This window comes from Nicotiana tabacum, chromosome 8 (assembly GCF_000715075.1).
Source record: "Nicotiana tabacum cultivar K326 chromosome 8, ASM71507v2, whole genome shotgun sequence".
NCBI lineage: Eukaryota > Viridiplantae > Streptophyta > Magnoliopsida > Solanales > Solanaceae > Nicotiana > Nicotiana tabacum.
The window spans coordinates 87,147,232-87,153,231 of record NC_134087.1 but is presented as its reverse complement, the minus strand read 5'-3'; positions in this window follow the sequence as shown (position 1 = coordinate 87,153,231).

The following is a 6,000-nucleotide window of genomic DNA, read 5'->3' as shown; positions in this document are numbered from 1 at the left end:
CAATTTGTGAAAAATCCCTAAACCATTACAAATATTTTGCGCAATTAGGGATACGTTCGCGTACCCTGATTATATTTTTAAAAGTAAAAATTCGGATTATGCGTACGCGCAATTTCGAACGAATATTTAATAAAAGGATTTATCCAAAGGCGTTAAATCAATTTCACAAAAACCCGAGATGTACGGTTCACTATTCAAGAAAAACAAATATTCTTGATTCGACACAATTTTGAAAAATGATTGCTTAATAAATATATTATCAAAAGTTATTGTGTACACGTACGCGTGACACAAGTCCGCAATTTTTTTTAAAAAACACGAATATACGTACGCGTAATTCGATTCAAAGAAGGGTCCTCAAACACAGTAAGTATAAGCGGTAGCAAAAAATCATGTAACATCAATATGTTTAATAAAAATCAAGATAATTAAGCCAATAATAAAAATAGTTAAGCGACCGTGCTAGAACCACGGAATTCGAAAATGCCTAACACCTTCTTCCGGATTAACAGAATTCCTTACTCAGGATTTCTGGTTCGCAGAATAATAAACAGAGTCATATTCTCCTCGATTCAGGGATTGAAAATGGTGACTTGGGACGCCTTAAAATTCCCAGGTGGCGACTTTGAAATAACTAAATAAATCCCGTTTCGACTGTCCTTCAATTGGAGAAAACTCCCCACGCGCCCCGCGGGCGCGGTGAAAAGGAGGTGTGACAGCTCTGGCGACTCTGCTGGGGACCGAACAAAAGTGTTATTGTAACCCAAAATCATTGGTTCAGGGTTTAAAGAATTCGAGCTTAAATATCTGTGTTAATTGACTTTATTTACTATATGATTTTCAACTGTTTATATGCTAATATGCTAAATGTTTTTTTTACCGCTTTAATATTATTTGAATTGTGAATATATACAATTGCTACGAAACCCCCTTCTTTCTGAGTCTTCTGAATTTATGGTGTACACGTGCGCGTGACCCACCTTTCTGTTAAAGTCATACCAAATAAGACGGAGTTGGGACAAGTAACTAGGCCGGGCAGACTTTCGTGCTCCCGGTACGTTGCCCCCGCTTCGGCTCAAACTGTCCGTTTGGGTAAGCCAAGTTTAGAACAATCAACCTAAGGTTTTACACTTAGAATAACTCAGCCATGTACCGGATCCCTAGTAGGAACGAATATTTGCATCATATGCATTTGGCCTTGGAGACTCAACACAGGGGTTGGGTCTGTCTAGGACAAGTGAACCAAAAAATTAAAAGACCATCATGATGCATCCTACTTGTTACTTGTGCATTCATTTGCCTCGAACATGCTTGTTGACCAGCTTAAATAAAATCATGGTAAGAAGCAAGGAATAAAATGGGTTGCTTTAAAAATTTCGAAAAAATATAGTTTTAAATTTTGAAATAAAGATATTTAATAAATAAAAGAAAATTTTCGAAAATGATTTTTAGTATAAATTTTTCAAAAATAAATTTTGATTTTATTAAAATTAAATTTCAGATACAAAATGAGCACTACACAAAGCCCCTCATCCACAAGTATGGAGGAATTTCTATGTCAGCTTCAAATGTGGTGGTATGATTTAGGCGAAGACGGTCAAAAATGGGTCGTCAAGCATTTGGAAAATCTCACGGACATTATGAAAGTTGAGCCTCGGGATGATCTGATTACGGCATTAGTAACTTTCTGGGATCCTGTTCACAATGTTTTTCGTTTCTCTGACTTCGAGCTTACTCCTACATTAGAGGAGATAGCTGGCTATGTTGGTTTTGACGGAAGTTTAAGAAATCAAAGCTTGATATTCACAAAGGCTCCTTCAATACATCGATTCTTCGGTCTTCTGAACATCAGCAGTCAAGTCAGGAAAAGCAATGTCATCAATGGATGTTGTTCCTTCAACTTTTTGTATTCCAGGTTTGGAAAGTCAGATGGGTTCGAAATTCATGAGAAAGGCCTTACTAATAAGCAAAACAAAGACACTTGGCAGATGCACCGTCGATTTGCTTTCATGGTGGCTTTTCTAGGAGTCATGGTCTTCCCAAATAAAGAGCGAACAATTGATATTCGCACCGCAAAAGTTGTGCAAATCCTCACCACTAAAGAAAATCACACCCTTGTCCCCATCATTCTATCAGATATTTATCGGGCTTTGACTTTATGCAAATCAGGAGCGAAAGTCTTCGAAGGATGCAAAATTTTGTTGCAAATGTGGGTGATTGAACATCTCCAACAACAGCCCAAGATCATACAGTATGGGTCAAACAAAGCTAATTGCATCGAGAGCTATGAGGAAAGAACAAAAAATTATCAGGCTCCAGAAGGGATAGAAGCATGGGTATCTCGTCTAAAGGCTTTAACGGCAAATCAAATTGAATGGACTCTGGGATGGCTCCCGATGAGAGAAGTAATACATATGTCAACCTCAAATAGTTATCTACTACTATTGGGATTGAGAAGCATTCAGCCGTATGCACCACTAAGAGTCCTAAGGCAACTGGGGAGATATCAAATAGTTCCTGATGAGGAAGATTTGAGTATGCAAGTAATCGAATTACACCCAGAAGCCACTATTCCCGAAGCTCTACTACAGCAGATGTGGAATGGGTGCCGATACTTGAAAAGTGATACTCAAGTCCTAGACGCTACCAAAGGTGAGATAAATCCTGGGTATGCAAGGTGGTTCGAAAAACGGTCTCGCATGGATGATGCACCAGAACCAGAGCTAAAAAGGCCAACAAAAAGACCCCATGTTCAAAACTTCAATGATAAAATCCAAGAGCGGTTGATCTGGGGAGAAAAAGAAAAAGGGTACAAAGCAACTATTCATGCCCTAAAAGAAAATCTAAGAAGCCTCAGTTTAGAGAAAGATTTGCAAGAACAAGAAGCCGAAGGCGAGAAAAAGAGTTTAGCTTGGGAGAATGAAAATCTTCATGCTCGATTCCAAAAAATGAAAAGAATCTCTGAAACGCCAAAGAGGAGCTGGAAGGATCAAAAAACCATCGCCAATCTCTTCGAAAAAATGCAAGATTATGATTCCATTCTTGCGGAAATCGAAAGGGCATTGAGCAAAGCAAAAGAAAGGATCCAACAATTAAACGAAGAAGCCAGATCTAACAAGGAACGCCAAGATAGGCAATCCGAAAAAGACAAGGCTCAATTCAAGAAGGAAAAAGACTATTGGATGTGATCAGAAGACCAGCTTCGTGCACAACTAGAAGAGGCTAGAAGATGCAACAGAGAATATAAACAAACAGACCTCGACAGGGAAAGATCGCAAGCAAGATTAGAGCAGGCCAGACTCCGAGCTCTATTAGAATCAGCTTTAGATCGTGAAAACCGTGTCAGAGATATAGCCACCACTCGTCAGCAGCAATTGCAAGACCAAGACCAACGTCTCCAAGGTTTCAGGGCACAAATCCACGACCTGGCAGTCTTCACATCTCAAAGTTATGTAAACTGCCAAGGAATGGATTATGAAAGGTTTACAGAGCATGCGCCCACTTTTTCTTGTCATCTAGCAATGGAGTTGGAAAGGATGTATCGTACGCTGGGAGGCCATCCAGGTCAAGCCCCACATTGAGCAGATAATCCAATATTAGAGAACAAAAGTGGAAAGTGGGGCATGTTGTGAGATGTTATGAATTGTATCTTTTATTTTGATTTAAGTGTGTGTGTTTTAAGCTATTTTCTTAAAGTTTTCAAATGTAATTCCATCTTTGTGTAATGAATAAACGTGATTGACTTTGGTCTGAACTACGCAAGGTCTGATTCATGTTCGGCATGATACGTAGGCAATCTCTAAGATTCGACCACCACGATAAAGATATATGTAGTAAATAAAAGCGAATGACAATTTTTCAATTTCAAGAAAGCTGGGACGACACAAGCAACCGAGCGAATGCATATAGAAAGGGATTATTTGTCTAGGAGCATTGCATCTCAACGTGTGATTATATATGTGTTAAACTCTCAAAACTAACAAGTTTGTTCATTTTCAGAATTCAACCAGTTAGTTTTTCTAAAGAGTATACTGGCATATTATCACTATCACACAAGATCAAAAGGACCAATACCCGAAAGTATGTCTATCCCAGATGTTGACACAGGTATGGAGATAGAAGAGATGGATGTCGGGAAAATGAAAGAAGAGATGCTTAAGCTCAAGCAGCAAATGGCTGAAATGTACCAAGCTTGGTCTACAGGACAGTTACCCCCATCTTACCCAAATAACCCTGCTCCATCAATGATCCAAACTCAGGATAATATCACCACTGAATTATCCCCAAGTTTCCCCATTTATCAGCACTACCGAGGCACCACCTCTCAGACACCACAGTCTCCACCTCCAAAACCAGTTCCGTACCTTCCTCCACCTATGACTCCTGTTTTCGTAGCACCTCCCCCTGCTACATTTCACAAATCTCCTAGTGAGCCTACATTTCAGGCCCAAGACAACCAATATTACCCCCGGAGCCCACCTTCAAAGCCTCCGAAATCAATTCACCTGCTCCTCGGTTTGATCTCCCAACCGAAATTGACAAGCCAGCCAAAAATGCTGAACAAGAAGAGATGTTCAGGAAGGTCAAAAGTCTAGAACAATCGTTCCGAGACATGCGGGGATTAGGTGGGCAAGTCAGTGTAGCATACAAAGATTTATGCTTATTCCCTAATGTACAATTGCTAGTTGGCTTCAAGATGCCCAAATTTGACCTATACAGCGGGCACGGCGACCCAGTAGCCCACTTAAGGGGTTTCTGTAGCAAGATGCGAGGAGCTGGGGGAAAGGATGAATTATTGATGGCTTACTTCAGTCAAAGTCTAAGCGGATCAGCTTTGGAGTGGTATACACGCCAGGACCATGGAAGATGGTACACCTGGGATGACCTGGCACAGGCATTCGCATACCATTTCCAATACAATCTGGAAATCATCCCAGATCGATTATCTTTGACCAAATTTGAGAAGAAACACAATGAAAGTTTCAGAGAGTATGGTTTTCGGTGGAGAGAACAAGCAACAAGAGTGGATCCTCCTATGAAGGAGAGCGAAATGGTAGACTACTTCCTCCAAGCCTTGGAACCAACTTACTATGCCCACTTGGTTTCAGCGGTTGGAAAATCATTCAACGAGGTAGTGAAGATGGGAGGTATGGTGGAAGAAGGCCTCAAGACAAATAAAATCATGAGCTATTCAGCAATTAAGGCAACTACTCAAGCTATTCAAGGCGGGGTAGGAGGAATCGGAAGAAAGAAGAGGGAGGAAGCAACCGTAGTTGATTCAGGAATTTGGCCGGGACCCAGGGGTTCACCGCTTTACTATAATCAGCAACGACCTCGCCAATCAGCTTACCACCATGATTCATCCCAACACTACTATCACCCTTCAGAGCCTCATTTTGCCATTAACCATGCTCAAGCATACAATCAGCCACCTGTTCACACCAATTGGCGTGCTCCTGTCACACCAAATACTTACCCCCGAGCTTATCCCGGACCAGGTTTCAAGCCTAGGCCAGCATTCAGGGGAGAAAGGGAACAGAAAAAGAAAACTTACACTCCATTGGGAGAATCTTACACTAGTCTGTTCCACAGGTTGAGACAGCTAGACATGCTGAGACCAATACAATCCAAACTACCCAATCCTCCACCAAAGAATCTGGATTACACCATTAGCTGTGAATATTGCTCCGGTGCACCAGGCCATGATACGGAGAAATGTTGGCATTTGAAAAATGCAATACAAGAGCTGATTGATAATAATAAAATCGAGGTTCAAACCCCCGAAGCTCCAAATATCAATAGAAATCCAATGCCAGCCCATCAAGAGGCTAACATGATAGAAATCATACAAGCTGATGGAGAGACAAAGAAGCCGTCACAAACTGTCATGATGATCAAGTCTCATGAAACCAAGCCAGATAAGCAGTTAATGGGGGAGAAGCCGGTGTCTAAGCAGAACAAGAATGGTGACGAACCGTCTATGATAGTCGATGAGGTATC